Source organism: Erinaceus europaeus, chromosome 8 (genome assembly GCF_950295315.1).
Source record: "Erinaceus europaeus chromosome 8, mEriEur2.1, whole genome shotgun sequence".
Classification (NCBI taxonomy): Eukaryota; Metazoa; Chordata; class Mammalia; order Eulipotyphla; family Erinaceidae; genus Erinaceus; species Erinaceus europaeus.
In genome coordinates this window covers 17,600,749-17,616,483 of record NC_080169.1, presented here as the reverse complement: position 1 = coordinate 17,616,483, position 15,735 = coordinate 17,600,749, and the positions used below count along the sequence as shown (strand labels likewise).

At 40.3% G+C, this 15,735-nt stretch overlaps 1 protein-coding gene across 1 annotated transcript in view; it reads right to left on the bottom strand.

Annotated features, from left to right (window-relative positions):
* The window catches only part of CPQ (carboxypeptidase Q), a 512,842-nt gene that overhangs the window by 128,471 nt on the left and 368,636 nt on the right, over positions 1–15,735 (bottom strand). The window lies entirely within an intron of this gene.

Sequence of the window (15,735 nt, the reverse complement as noted above, 5' to 3'; positions counted from 1 at the left end):
AGAGAGGTGTTGTGACACATGCCATGCATACAACAGTAAGTGAGAGCCCCTAACCATATTCTTAACTGTATATGGTCTTCTTGTTATACAGTTTGCTTCTTCCATAGGGAGCAAGTGAGTAGCCAAGTTTACTGGGCCGTTAGGGAAAGATGAAGTTAGGGAAAACTGCAGGCAGATCTTGGGGCCTTTCAAGTGAAGAACTGAAACCCAACCTATGGGTTTTCCTTCAACATAAACTGTGCAGGGGATACTTTAGCCTGACCCCACATGCACAGCTAGCTGCTGGGTAATCTTATGAAGCAGGTGTACTGTTTATGTTTATCCAGACCCATCTTCCTCTCCTGTTTGAAGATGCTATTTTATTCAGCTTATTATTGCCCACTTTGGAGGAAATTTTGTTGACTAGGGTTGGAGGCGTAGGGGCAGGTGGATATCGATTTATTACGACTACTATTGACAGCTTTGTTGTCATTAAAGCTCACGGTCTGTATGGTACAGTTGGAACGATTTTTAAATGACAATATAGCACTATTAAGGAAGTTCTGATTTCCAAACTCCAAAATGTGGTAAATTATGCGACTAGTTCTACTTTGTAACCAAAAACTAAAGCTTTTTTTTTTTTTAATGCTGATTTGATAACACTGCTTTTAAGAATGACAGTCAGTAGGGGCAAGGTGGTGGCACACCTGGTTGATACCACATGTCACAATGAGCAAGGAGCCGGGGTTCCAGCCCCTGGTCCTCATCTGTAGGACAAAGTCTTCACAAGTGGTGAAGCAGGGCTGCAGATGTCTCTCTTTCTGTTTTCCTGTCTATCTCTCCGTTCCTTTTGATTTCTGGCTCTCTTTATCCACTAAATAAATAAATACAATTTTAAAAGGAATTAAGGGCGAGGATAGATAATATAATGGTTATGCAAAGAGACTCACATGCCTAAAGCTCCAAAGTCCCAGGTTCAATCCCCTGAACCACCAGAAACCAGAGTTGAACAATACTCTGGTAAAAAAGAAAGAAAGGAAAAGAAAGAGAAAAGTAATAATAAAAAATAAATTCAAATAATGACAGGCAATAAAACATGAAACATGAGGCTCTTTCTCCAGCCTCACCTCAGGGAAGGATAGGGATGCTTTGTGAATGACCCTGATGGACACAGTGTACAGCTCAAGTTCAATCACATAAGTTCTGTGACCCAGCTGAGCTGGATTTGAAGGGCTGGCTGATTTGCTTCAGTCTGGATGAGAATCTGCTATATTCTTGTCCTTAGGGTCCTGATTATTTAACAATTTGTTCTGCTTTATACCTTAATGCTTTTTCAGCCACCATGTTCTAGATGCTACCATGAGGCCAACCTGACTTCCCTGGGCAGACGACTTTACCAATGCGTCCTGGAGTCCCACCTCGCCAGAATCCTGCCCCACTCGGGAAAGAGAGAGACAATTATAGAAGCCAGACCTTCCAGCTTCTGCACCCCATAACGATCTTGGCTCCCAGAGGGATAAAGAATAAGAAAGTTTTCAAGGGGGGGGGTGGGATATGGAGTTCTGGTGATGGGAACTGTGTAGAATTGTACCCCTCTTATCCTGTGGTCTTGCCAATATTTCCATTTTATAAATAAATTTAAAAATAAAAAAATATATCAAAATACCCAAAGGGAAAAAAAATAAAGAAAATAAATGCTTCTAGGAAACTGATCTCTGTCCTGCCTCCTCTGGACACCAACACATATTGTCCTTTCACAAGTGTTGTGTGAAGGAGCTAACAAAGGAGCTTCATTTTCACTAGATTGACTGTTGCCTTGAAGCCATTCAACCCCTAACTACTTTAACATGATTTTAAAAAGCTCAGGTTGAGAATGCTGGTACCTTTGAATTCTAATTAAAGTCAGGATTATCCAGTAGCTCAGCAAGTGCCATTGATTTTTCTTCTATGCCTATCCAGAATGTAACTTTTGTTTATTGTCAATGGGGCTTCACTGCTCTGGGCCAACTTTTTTCCATATAGAAAAAGAATCAGACACAGCAGGAGAGAAAGAAAGACTCCACAGCATGGAAGTCTGCTCTGATGTGGTGGGGATAGACTTAAACCTGGACTGTACATATGGCAAAGCTGGCACACTATTCAGGTGAGCTATCTTGTCAGTCTCCACCTCTCATCTCTGTTACCACTCTGAGTCAAGTCCTTACCATTATCTCCTTTCTTCCTTCCTTCCTTCCTTCCTTCGTTCCTTCTTTTCATTTATAAAAAGGAAACATTGACAAAACCATAGGATAAGAGGGGTACAACTCCACACAGTTCCCACCACCAGAATTCCATATCCCATCCCCTCTCCTGATAGCTTTCCTATTCTTTGTCCCTCTGGGAGTATGGACCCAAGGTCATTATGGGGTATAGAAGGTGGAAGGTCTGGCTTCTGTAATTGCTTCCCTGCTGAACATGGGTGTTGACAGGTGGATCCATACCCCCAGCCTGTCTCTCTCTTTCCCTAGTGGAGCGGGGCTCTGGGGACTGGGGCTCCAGGGCACATTGGTGGGATTGTCTGTCCAGGGAAGTCTGGTTGGCATTATGGTAGCATCTGGAACCTGGTGGCTGAAAAGACAGTTAACATATAAAGCCAAACAAGTTATTGACAAACACTTCTTTTCTTTTTTGCCTCTGGGGTTATCGCTGGGCATTAGTGCCTGCACTACAAATCCACTGCTCCTGGCGGCCATTTTTTTCTCTCTCCCATTTTATTGGATAGGATAAGAGAAATTCCAAGAGGCAGGGGATATAGAGAAAACAGACACTTGCAGACCTGCTTCATTGTTTGAAGCATACCTCCTGCAGGTGGGGAGCCAGGGGCTTGAACCTGGATCCTTACACAGGTCCTTGTGCTTAGTACTATGTGCATTTAACCACCCGGGCCCCCTTACCATCATTTCCTTGGTGTATAATCATTTTCTCCTATCTGACCTATACCGCAACCCTTACCCTTCTATAAGCAATGCTACTCAGCCAACCCATAATAAGCCTGAACTATATTGCACCATTCTCTAACAGCCAGAATGTGGGCTTCTAGAGGGCAAGGTTTTGTACATCTTAATTCCCAACAATATTTCCAGTCTGGGTTGCTTGACACATATTAAGTGTCCAATAAGTAGGTAGTACTGGATGAATAAATGAATCCAAAGCTCCGTGTCACATGACAAACTTCAGAGCCTTCTACCATTCACCAGACTCATCTCATAAAACTTTTTTTGCCAGTCTAACCCCTAGGCAGGCGGTTACAGTTGAACAAGAAAAATGAAGTCCAGTCAAGTTTCCGTTCATTAAACACTAACTCTAAAACATGCAACCACTGGGAAAGTAACCTAAAAAAAACTTCTCTGACGCCCATGCCCTGGCTATTTCACAAGGTAGAATGCAGTAAGATTGATAATTCATGTAAGACAATCTTGTGTCTAACAACACTAGATATTAAGTAAGTAAGACAAACTATACAGTATAATTATCTACAAAATGGAGGCGCCCTCCCTAACTCTTCATATGAAATTTTCCAGCCTTAAGGTTCATGATTAGTCAACAATTTATTTGGCTCTTTATGTTAACTCTTTTTTCAGCCACCAGGTTCCAGATGCTAACATGATGCCAACTGGACTTCCCTGGACAGATGATCCCACCAATGTGTCCTGGAGCCCCATTTCCCCAGAACCCAACTCCACCCCACTAGGGAAAGAGAGACAGGCTGGGAGTGTGGATTGACCTGCCAATGTCCATGTTCAGCAGGGAAGCAATTACAGAAGCGAGACCTTCCACCTTCTGCACCCCATAATGAGCCTGGGCCCATACTCCCAGAGGGATAAAGAATAGGAAAGCTATCAGGGGAGGGGAAGGGATACGGAGTTCTGGTGAGAATTGTGTGGAGTTGTACCCCTCTTATCCTATGCTTTTTGTCAGGGTTTCCTTTGAATAAATAAAAATTTAAAAGAAAAGAAAAACTAAACAGTAGGTATCCAGACATGGAGCACACATTTTCACCCTGGGAGAACAGGAGCATCAAAATCCCCAGAGAGGAGATCCATCCAATGGCGCCTGAGTGGTCTGTTCAGAAAGAACCTCAAAGTGTCCACTGCTCACTTCACAGAGTCAACACACCTGCTTACACTCATATCATAAGCCTAATCTGAAGCAGGGAATTTAGTCAGTATGACTGAAAATCACAAGTTTTGGTTTCTCTGAAAGAAATGTGCTTATAACTGAGGAGGTGATTCAGGGGGTAGAGAACAAGCTGTGCAGACCCAAGGTCATAGGTTTGAATCCTGGCATCTTTATGTTTCTCTCATTAGATGAATTTCTTAATGTATCTAATTATCAAAATAAAATAAATGTACTAATGTCAATTTAAATGAAAGCACATTTTTCCTGCAATATAGAAAAGTTAAAGGATCAGATACTTCGACTAAAGTTTCTGGACATCTTTATAATCCATGAAAAAGGAGAAATGCTCTTTCTTTCTTTTTTTTTTTTTTACATACCTTTGCTCCTACTGAATAAAAAAAATAAGTGTGAGATTATTATGATGGTGGAATTGTCTCAATAAGGATAAAGGATCTTTTTTTGTTTTAAAATATTTTTTTAATATTTATTTATTTTCCCTTTTGTTGCTCTTGTTGTTTTTCATTGTTATTGATGTCGTCGTTGTTATATAGGGCAGAGAGAAATGGAGAGAGGAAGGGAAGACAGAGAGGGGGATAGAAAGACAGACACCTGCAGACCTGCTTCAGCACCTGTGAAGCGACTCCCCTACAGGTGGGGAGTCAGGGGCTCAACAGGTATTCTTAAGCTGGCCCTTGTGCTTTGCACCACGTGCGCTTAACCTGCTGCGCTACCTACCGCCTGACTCACAGGATAAAGGATCTTAACATATCCTTTAATACAGGTATGAGAAAATTCTTTTTATAAAGCAAATGCCCAGAATCTCTGTAGATTTAAAAGAACATTGCCTCATAGGCTTAGTCTCCTTCTCATCATAAGTCAGCCCAGTGGCCAATGACATTCATTTTATTGAGGTAAGAAAGAAGTAGTCAGTTTAGAGTGAAGAATGTTAGGACCTCTAAACAACAACAGAACAGCAGCTCTGGTGCAGCTAACCTTAATAAGACCAACTGCTTCCTTCATGACAGTGAGAAGCACAAGGCCTATCTGTGCAAAATTTCAACACCTATGTTCAAGGTGAAGGGTTTGAGGAGGTCAGAATACCAATCATTTTAAAAAATGCCTCACTGAGCTCTTAAGTTTCTCTCTGGGGCCCAATGGTACTGAACCTGGTTGAGTGCACATGTTACAGTGTGCAAGGATATGGGTTCAAGCCCCCTGTTCCCACAGGGGGAAGCAGGGGGAAATCTTCATGAGTGGTGAAACATATCTGCAAGTGTCTCTCCATCTCTCTTCTTCTGTATTTCCCCCTTCTTTCTTGACATCGGGCTGTCTCTGTCAAATAAATAAATAGAACTTAAAAAAAATTTTTTTAAGTTTCTTTCTGCTTCAAGCAGAAACTTTACTCAGAGGTTAGACCCAGCATCCAGTCTGGGCAGTGCAGAGCACAGAATGACTTCAGTTATGTTACCTAATCTCCCTGAATTTTGGTTTCCTCATCTATACAACAGGAAGGAAGGTCAACTACCTCACAGGATTATTTAGGAAATTAAAGCACACAGTAGGTTTTCAAGGAATTATTTCTTGATTCCTTTATCATAATTTTTCAATCTGTGCCAAAATACCCCACGAGCATCTCGTGGGAAGTAGGAGAGAGGCATATTTCTCATTCCTCCTCCTCAGGGGCCTTGAACATCTTTGTTTATACAGAATTCATATACAGCCAAGGGAAAAATACTAACTTCATTCCATTTGTTGAAAAAAACAACCTCTTTTGGGATGGAATGCTTCCTCATTCCAGCATAGAGCATATCCCAGTCAAAATACACAGAAATAAGTTCCTCCTTTTACAGATTTTGATTAGATTTTTTTTTAAATTTTCAGATAAAGACAAGTGAATAAAGTTCATCTCAGCATAGCTACCTCTATTTTAAATGACGGGGTTTACTGTGTATCTCCACTCCAAGATTGTTTCAAAAGCTTAAGAATAGCTAGAAAAGACTATGGCTAGAAATGTCAGGTGGTGAAGCACCTGTATGCTTAAGGATCCAGGTTCAAGCGCAAGGTCCCCCCCGCAGGGGGGAAGCTTCTTCAGTGGTGAAATAGTGCTACAGATGTCTTTCTTTCCATCCACTCTATCTCCCCATCCTTCTTAATTTCTCTATATAAAGTAAATAGTAGTGATCTGGGAGGTGGCACAGTGGATAAAACATTGGATTCTTAATCATAAGGCCCCAAGTTCAATCCCCGGCAGCACATGTACCAGAGTGATGTCTGTCTCTTTCTCTCTCTCCTCCTATCATTCTCATGAATAAATAAATAAATAAATAAATAAATAATTTAAAATTTAAAAAAAAAGGGCCAGGTGGTGGTACCCCTGGTTAAGTGCTCACATTACACGGTGCAAGGACCAGGGTTCAAGCCCTTAATGCCCATCTGCAGAGGGAAAACTTCAGGAGTGGTGAAGCAGGGCTGAAGGTGTCTCTCTGTCTCTTTCCCTCTCTAACCCCTTCCCCTCTCAATTTCTCTGTCTCTACCCAACAGTAAATAAGTATAAATATAAAACAAAGATTTCTTTGAGAAAAAAACAACAAAGTAAACAAATAAAAATTTATTTAGAAAGAAACTGGTAACAACAGTGACGAAATGATGTCATGTAAAGTAAAATGCAAGGAATTCATTGTATCATAGGACTAGGGCGACTACCTCAATAACAATGCTGCCTCCCAACTCTGGCCTGTCTGGGAAGTATACAAGAGTTCCAAGGCCAGCATATGAGAAAAAGTCTTATAACTGTAGATGTGAGAGAAGAGCCTGGCCTTAGCTCATGAAGACAGACAATTTAGTCCCCAATAACTGAATTGGTATTGCCTAGATAACTCATGATGTCCTTGGTTTCTATTTAAAATTCTAGGTTTCATAACAAACATTTTGTAGCATCATGATTTTCATTTCAAAGAACATCAACTACTGATAATGGCTCTGAATTCTTTGTGTAGGAAATGCAGCATATATGCATTTCATTTTATTGAGAATAATAATGCTCCTGAGGAAAGACTGCCTGGGAGACAAGGTGAAAACGATCTGGTGGTATTTTATTTTCCATTATTATCAAATGTGAAGATAAGAAGGCTGAGAAGTGGCTATCGCTGAATGGATAAATTGAAAAGGTCAGATGATTGTCTTAACACTTGAAACCAAGAGTGTGGGCCAGAGCAAAATAAATTAGGATTAATCCAGCTGCGTAGGCAGCTTTCCTAAATCATGCATTCTAAAGAGCACTGTTAGCCAACGATGTGTATTCACCAAACATTCATTTGGTACCGTTTCAATCGCTCTAGAAATAGAAAGGATTCCTGCTGTCCTTTCTGGAACCTGACTTTGCAGACAAAACACAATTTTTCTCTTATGGTTAATATATTCATTCTCCTTCCCTCTTTCTTTCTTTCCTTCCTTCCTTCCACCCCTCCTTCCTCCCCCCCCCTTTTTCTCTTTTAGATAGATATAGAGAAGCAGAGAAAAAGAAGGTTAAAAACACTACAGCACAGAAGCTTCCTTCGATACAATGGGGGGGGGGCAAGTTCAAAGGAGGGTCACACACATTGCAATGTAGCACACCAACCACGTAAGATAATGTCCTTGGTCCTATATTCAATTTCAACATAAAAGGGGGAAAAAAAAACCTCTAGTTCATAAATACATTTCTTGTTCAGTTCAGGAGTTGTATCAATAGTTTTATCCACAGCTGAGTAGACAGCACTTGCATTTAAAATTTTCTAATGTGATAAACTTTATTAATACATGTGTAGTATCTGAGTTCTACACATAAGTAATGATATTAAGATATAATTTGAATGAGAAGAGGGGATAAGCTTAGTGATTAATCATGTGGATTTGAGGGTTGAGAACTATTTCTACCTTGGACAAGTCACTTAATTTGTTGTGTGGTATGTAAACATATTACCACTGATTTTTGAAAAAGAGATGAGATTGGACAAAGATTTATCTAGTGAAGTAAACTGCAATTACTTCTTTTTTTAAAAAAAAATTTATTTCTTTATTGGGGAATTAATGTTTTACATTCAACAGTAAATACAATAGTTTGTACATGCATAACATTCCCCAGATTCCCATTTAACAATACAACCCCCACTATGTCATTCATCATCTTTCATGGACCCGTATTTTCCCCACCCACCCACCCACCCCAGAGTCTTTTACTTTAGTGTAATACTCCAAACTGCAATTACTTCTTAATAGATAGGATCAGAACATCACTTTGAAGATTTCCTGTTCTTGGGAAAATCACTTGGTGTCTTTCTTATTTATGCAAATATAATGTAATTAGGCACTTAAGGAGAGCTTGGGGCCAACAAACTAGCTTTTAAATACTTTGTTGAAAGCTACCACCACTAGGGCAGCCAAGACAGCCTCAGGGTGGGAGGCAAGTGTGTAAAGGATCCCCCAGGGGTCTGGGAGGTGGTGCAGAGGCTATAGTGTTGGACTCTTAAGTATGAGTTTGATTCCTGGTTTTCTTATCTCTCTCTCTCTCTCTCTCTCTCTCTCTCTCTCTCTCTCTCTCGTACATAAGTAAATAAACACTTTTTAAAATCTTGGGCCTGGGCTAGTGCTGTGGTGCACCTGGCTGAGTGCACATGTTACAATGCACAAGCCCCTGGTCCTCACCTGCAGGGGGAAAGCTTTGCAAGTGGTGAAGGAGTGTTGTAGATGTCTCTCTGTCTCTCTCCCTCTCTATCTCTCCCTCCCTTCTCAATTTCTGACTTCCAATATGTAAAAGGCAGTAGCCTTGAAATTCCCTTTTTATGCAGTTGTTTGTTAAGTACTTTTAGTATGAGTTGCTTGTAGTATGAGGTGGAAAATTCCTTGCCCCTTCCCCCTTGAATAAGCAGGACCTAATCAGTGAAGGCCACCCATTGTTCGAAGGACCCTGCCTGGGGACAAGCCTTATCAGAACCTCATCAGTGAAGGCCACCCATTGTTCGAAGGACCATACATGGGGACAAGCCTTATCAGGACCTTTGAACAGACTTATCAGGACCTTTGAACAGACTTTGTGGTGTGCTGCCTACCGGATGGGTGGTCATAGCCGATGGCAGGAGGATGTGGCGACCCTGCCTGGTTGAATTCTATTGGTTGTGTGATCTTACTATATTTGAAACTAGCCCGCGCTTTGCTTTGAATGGATCATGCTTTTGCTAAGTTTGAAATGATTGGATCTTGTGTTTGCTATAGCCTGTTATTGGATGTAGGTTGATAAGGTGATGTGCTCCCCCTCCCTGAGTGTAGTCTGAATTCCTATAAATTGTATGGTTTGAGCCCTGTTCGGGGTCGAGCTTGGTAGACTAACACCAGTCACCATCTCGGCCCGGATTGCAATTCGTCAATAAACATCTTTGCTTCCTTACAGTGGATGGTGGTTTGATTTATGCTCGCTAACACAATAAAAATATTATCCAATAAAAATAAATAAATAAAGATTATAAAAATCCTAGACCCTCTGGGAGACAACTTTGGGGTGCTCACTCCTTCTTCCTTGGATTAGGGACTGGGGATAAGAGGCCTGTGAGACTAGAGTGACAATAAGTAGGGTTCTGAGCTAGGGAAGCTTCTGGCAAACACTAAATGCAATTGACCCAAGTGAAGGGAGGAGGTAGAGTTGGTGAATTAGGCTCCACAGAATGGTGTAAAATTCTAGGGGAGAGAGTGTTTTCAATTTCATATGTGGTCAACACTAAAAGTGCCTCCAGATACAGTTAGCCCAGCATTGTCCTTGTAATTCAAGGAGCCACAGCTGAAGATAATAAAGTTAACAAAGGGAATGATAACTGTGGTGTCCTCTTAGCAACCCCCCCACACACACACCTTGGATTTAGGGGTGCAAACCATGCCCTGCAGAGCTAGAATGAATAGCAGTCATAGGAAGATGCAGTTATAGACTTGTAGTGGAGGATGACCTATGGGCTTCAGTTAAGTCCCTGGATTCATGGATTATCAAAGGCAGTGGGGAAAGGCCTTGCGGAGAAAATGGTGGGTTATTGGAAAAATCTCGATACATTTTTGCATAGAAAAACAAAGAAAAATATGTCATGACTTTTTCGATAACCCAGTAATAGGCCTTTTACTAATAAGGGCTGTGGAAGCTTGGATGATTAACTAAATAACTAACTATAAGGGAGATTAAAGGGATAGGATTGTATTTATAGCACATGTTTATGGAACAGGTCATAACAGATATAATCTCCATAACTCAAAGGGAACAGTCCTACCTCATTATACAGGTCGGGATTCTATTAGCCAAGAAAATCATCATTAATCATTGCTGAAGCAGAACCAGACCAGCATCCATTGGTGGAGGCCCTTCTGGCCTTAGCCCAGGTGCCCACTCTTCTCTGCTGCATGTTTCTCTTATCCTGAACTCGAGTTACATCCCACCAGGTTCTAGACATGCCACGTGCCTCAGATTTCTGGCCCTTCCCATATGATCGTCTCCTCTTCCTGCTTCTCCTCCACTTCCTCCTCCATCTCCTCTTCCTTCTCCTCCTCCTCTTTCTCTTCTTCTTCTTCTTCTTCTTCTTCTTCTTCTTCTTCTTCTTCTTCTTCTTCTTCTTCTTCTTCTTCTTCTTCTTCTTCTTCTTCTTCTTCTTCTTCATTAATGTTATCGGTGATTTAATATTGGTTTACAGAATTATAAGTTATCCAAGCTATGGTTTCATACCTATATATGTGTGTCTGCAGGTCACCACCTTCCTCCACCAACAATCCTGCCTTCCTCTTCCTTTCTTCTCATAATCACTATTATTTGCAAAGCCGAGGAGACAGTTTGGATACTATTTGCCTTTAAAAGTTCAATTGCTTTAGAACTCCATATAAAGTTAAGCACACATGTTACCATGTGTAAGGACCCAGGTCTGAGCCTCCACTCCCCATCTACAGTGGGGGGGGCGGAATTCATGAGCAGTTAAAATTGCAAGTGTCTTTCTCTCTCTCTCCCCTCTATCTTCCACTCCCTTCTCACATCCTCTTCGATTGGGGGAAAGAAAAGCCATTGGAAGTAGTACAATCAACCTGCAGGCACCAAACCACAGCAACAACCCTGGTGGCAATTAAAAAAAAATGACAGAGAGAGAGAGAAGTAAAGGGCTCTTATTGATGAAGTAGTTACATGAATGTATCATGGTCATAGACATCTTTTCATCAGCTAATTCAATTAATTGTAGATATCTGCATTTCAACTCTGACAACCCTAATTTTTTACTAGATGATATTTATGATTATAAAATATTTACCCTTTTTAAGATTTAAAACTAAAGAAAGAAATAAAAATATGGATTAGAAGCAACTGTAAATAAAATCTTATTCTGCAAAGTGCAAGGGCCAGTGTAAGGATCCTGTTTCCAGCCCCCAGCTCCCCACCTGCAGGGGGTCACTTTCTAAGTGGTGAAGTAGGTCTGCAAGTGTTTATCTTTCTTTCCTCCTCTTTGTCTTCCCCATCTCTCTCAATTTCTCTCTGTCCTATCCAACAACAACAGCAGCTATGACAACAGTAACAACTACAACAAACCCAACAACAAGGGCAACAAAATGGGAAAAATGGCCTCCAGGAGCAGTAGATTCGTAGTGCAGGCACTGAACCCCAGCAATAACCCTGGAGGCAATAAATAAATAAATAAATAAATAAATAAAACAATTTGTTTTGCTTTATATGTTAACTCTCTTTTCAGCCACCAGGTTCCAGATGCTAGCATGATGTCAATGTGTCCTGGAGCTCAGAATCTTCAGAACCCCGCTCCCTAGGGAAAGAGAGAGGCAGCCTAGGAGAATGGATTGACCTGTCAACACCCATGTTCAGCGGGGAAGCAATTACAGAAGCCAGACCTTCCACCTTCTGCATCCCACAAGGACCTTGGGTCCATGCTCCCAGAGGGATGAAGAGTGGGAGAGCTATCAGGGGATGGGATACAGAGATCTGGTGGTGGGAATTGTGTGGAGTTGTACCCCTCTTATCCTATGGTTTTGTCAGTGTTTCCTATATATAATCCTAAATAAATAAATAAAGTCTTATTCCTTTATAAGCTTTGCATTATATATATATATGTGTGTGTATTTTCATTCAGTGAATCTTTATAGTACTTTACTTACAATGGTGGCACATAGCATTTCTCTGCTATAATTAATGATCTCCAAGAAAATTATTTTTAGTTTTCTTCACCACTCATTGTTGGGCATTTAAGGTTTTTATCCTTAAGATAAATGCAAAAAAGTAGAAATAGAGTATAAATAGCTTCTTAAGACTCTTGAGATATGTTACTAGTGCCCTAAAAAGACTACCAGGTGATAGCCCTGCAGGAAGTATATAGGAATATTCATTTGCACTTACTATGAAACTTCATTTTATCGCCTTTGTTTTTGTCTTGATAGGTTATATCCACTTTACTATATACTACATGCAATGCTTTTTTGCCAGGAGCCATTTCTCTGCTTGATAGATGATAAGCTTTGAAACAATGGAAGCCCTCGAGACAAGTGTTAATTCCCCCCTGGGCAGGCCATTTCCCCTCAGGTAAATCATTTATCAGTAATCAAGTGAGTCAACACACAGTTTGGTTTCCGCCATTTGTTGCAAGGAACATTCCGCTTTGAAGTTTGCTCCCCCTCCCCCTCCTCCAGCATTCCCTCTCCTTCCCCAAAGCCTTATAATGCCTGTGAACACAATAAAATTTTGCAGCTTGATCAGAAACTTGTCTTGCTGTCGTTCTTTTGTGTCTCGTGTCCCTTTCATTCCAGATCTTTTAGGTTCCTAGCCCCTGTTCACCGCCCTGCTGGTCGGGGCAGCTTTTTAAATCTGAAATAATCACATGAACTTGCAGCTACATTCTGTAGTCTATTTAAACTTGACTGAGACAAATGTTCTTTGTACCTGCTGCCTGACTAGAGTTAAACTATGTGAATTTGGTTTTTCTTAATTTAAATGGCCTGATACTAGGCTGCTCTCATCAATGTATTTCTAAAACAAGGTTAGTGCATGTAGGGACCACAAACCTGATCTAGCTGTTATTTTAAAACATGCTATTTATTTTTCCATATCATTATTTAGAGTATTTCTATCTTCAAGGAGAAATGGAAAAGTTTCATTAATGATAGATTCAAATTCTGAATCACATTTTTGTTAATAGTTCTACCTTGAAAAAACAAAGGCTAAATTGGGAAGACTTAAACAAGTATCCAGTTTTTCAAAGAAAATAATGATAAATTGCATATAAGTATCTATCAAATAAATTCACACTCATCAATATAGACTCTTAAATTTTATTTCTTACGAAAATTGTGCAAGGAAGAAGAAAGATATGAATTCAAATTGATGACTGTCAAAAAGTTATACACGCAGTAAGTAGTTGATATGCAAATAGTTTTCAACATTAGATAGCATATATAAATGATTTGATAATACTAGAGCTATCATTACACTTTTAACTCCTTTTTAAAAAAAAACTACATTGAAAATCTCTTTTAGTATTCACTACATGCTGATTATCTTAATTATGAAACATTACATATGGTGCAGGAAGTGGTGTAACAGATAAAACAATGCTAGAATGCATGAGGTCTCAGTTTTCTTTTATAGCTCTAATTTAAGAAAAAAAAAGACTTTTTGTTCTCTTTCTTCCTTTTGTTTTGTTTGTTTTACCAGAACACTGCTCAGCTTTGGCTATGGTTGTACAGGGGTTAAACCTTTGTACTTTAGATTTTGGAGCCGCAGGCATGAGAGTCTCTTTGCATAACCATTATGCTATCAATCCCCACCTTCTGCTTATTCTTTCAGATGTTCTTCACTAGGATTATAGTGGAGAGGATATTGTCTACATTTATTTTATTTTATTTTATTTTATTTTATTTTATTTTATTTGTAACTTAATAACAAAGGTTTCTCCTGGGTATTCAAGAAGTCATGAAGTGATTTAAGCTTGACCTTTATCTACAGTTTCAGATGAAATATCTGCTAAGACCAATACAGTTTTGCAGTTAGTTTGGAACAAATATATTTCATCTTTTTTGAGTACTGCTCCATTGGCAGATCCCAACGTGACTGCTGAATTTCTTCCTAAAAGGAGGGTTTCATTTTGAAATGAACAATATCCACAAAATGCCTTGGTCCTTTCCTCCTCTCTTCCCTTTTCCCTCCTTACAGTGGTGATCATAGTTTAAATATTTTGAATTTTTGTAATCACCAACTAACTGCTTCCTCCAACCCTCCCTGCATAACTACTGATGGAATTCCTCAGATGTTGCTTTGAACAAGGCACTGGCTACAGAAAAATCATAAATTACACCTTATCTTCAATAACAGTAGTCCGCCTCTGAACTTCCAGGCGGACATTTTCAGACAGATATAGAGCCAAAGGCAGAGACATGGAGACTGCAAGAGAGGGGGGGAAGACAACACAATGTTAAAACTCCCCCCAGTGTGGTAGGGAACAGACTGGAAGCTGGGTCTTGCACCTGACAAAGTAGGCATATTTTCTTGGTGAATTACCTTACCAATACTAAAGCCTCCAAACTTTTATTTTATTTTTTTTATTTTTTATTTTTTTTATTTAAGAAAGGATTAATTAACAAAACCATAGGGTAGGAGGGGTACAACTCCACACAATTCCCACCGCCCAATCTCCATATCCCACCCCCTCCCCCGATAGCTTTCCCATTCTCTATCCCTCTGGGAGCATGGACCCAGGGTCATTGAGGGTTGCAGAAGGTAGAAGGTCTGGCTTCTGTAATTGCTTCCTCGCTGAACATGGGCGTTGACTGGTCGGTCCATACTCCCAGTCTGCCTCTCTCTTTCCCTAGTAGGATGGGTCTCTGGGGAAGCTGAGCTCCAGGACACATTGGTGTTGTCTTCAATCCAGGGAAGTCTGGCCAGCATCCTGATGACACCTGGAACCTGGTGACTGAAAAGAGAGTTAACATACAAAGCCAAACAAATTGTTGAGCAATCATGGACCCAAAGCTTGGAAAAGTGGAGAGGAAGTATTAGGGAGGTACTCACTGCAAACTCTAGTATACTTCTGCTTTCTTACTTTGGTGCCATACTCCAAACTCAGTCAATTTCTGCTTTGCGTTTCTACTTCTTTTTTTTTTTTTTTTTACATGCATAACATTCCCCAGATTCCCATTTAGCAATACAACCCCCACTATTTCATTCATCATTTTTCATGGACCTGTATTCTCCCCACCCACCCACCCACCCCAGAGTCTTTTACTTTGGTGTAATACTCCAATTCCATTTCAGGTTCGACTTGTGTTTTCTTTTCTAATCTTGTTTTTCAACTTCGGCCTGAGAGTGAGATCATCCCATATTCATCTTTCTGTTTCTGACTTATTTCACTCAACATGATTTTTTCAAGGTCCATCCAAGATCGGCTGAAAACGGTGAAGTCACCATTTTTTACAGCTGAGTAGTATTCCATTGTGTATATATACCACAACTTGCTCAGCCACTCATCTGTTGTTGGACACCTGGGTTGCTTCCAGGTTTTGGCTATTACAAATTGTGCTGCCAAGAACATATGTGTACACAGATCTTTT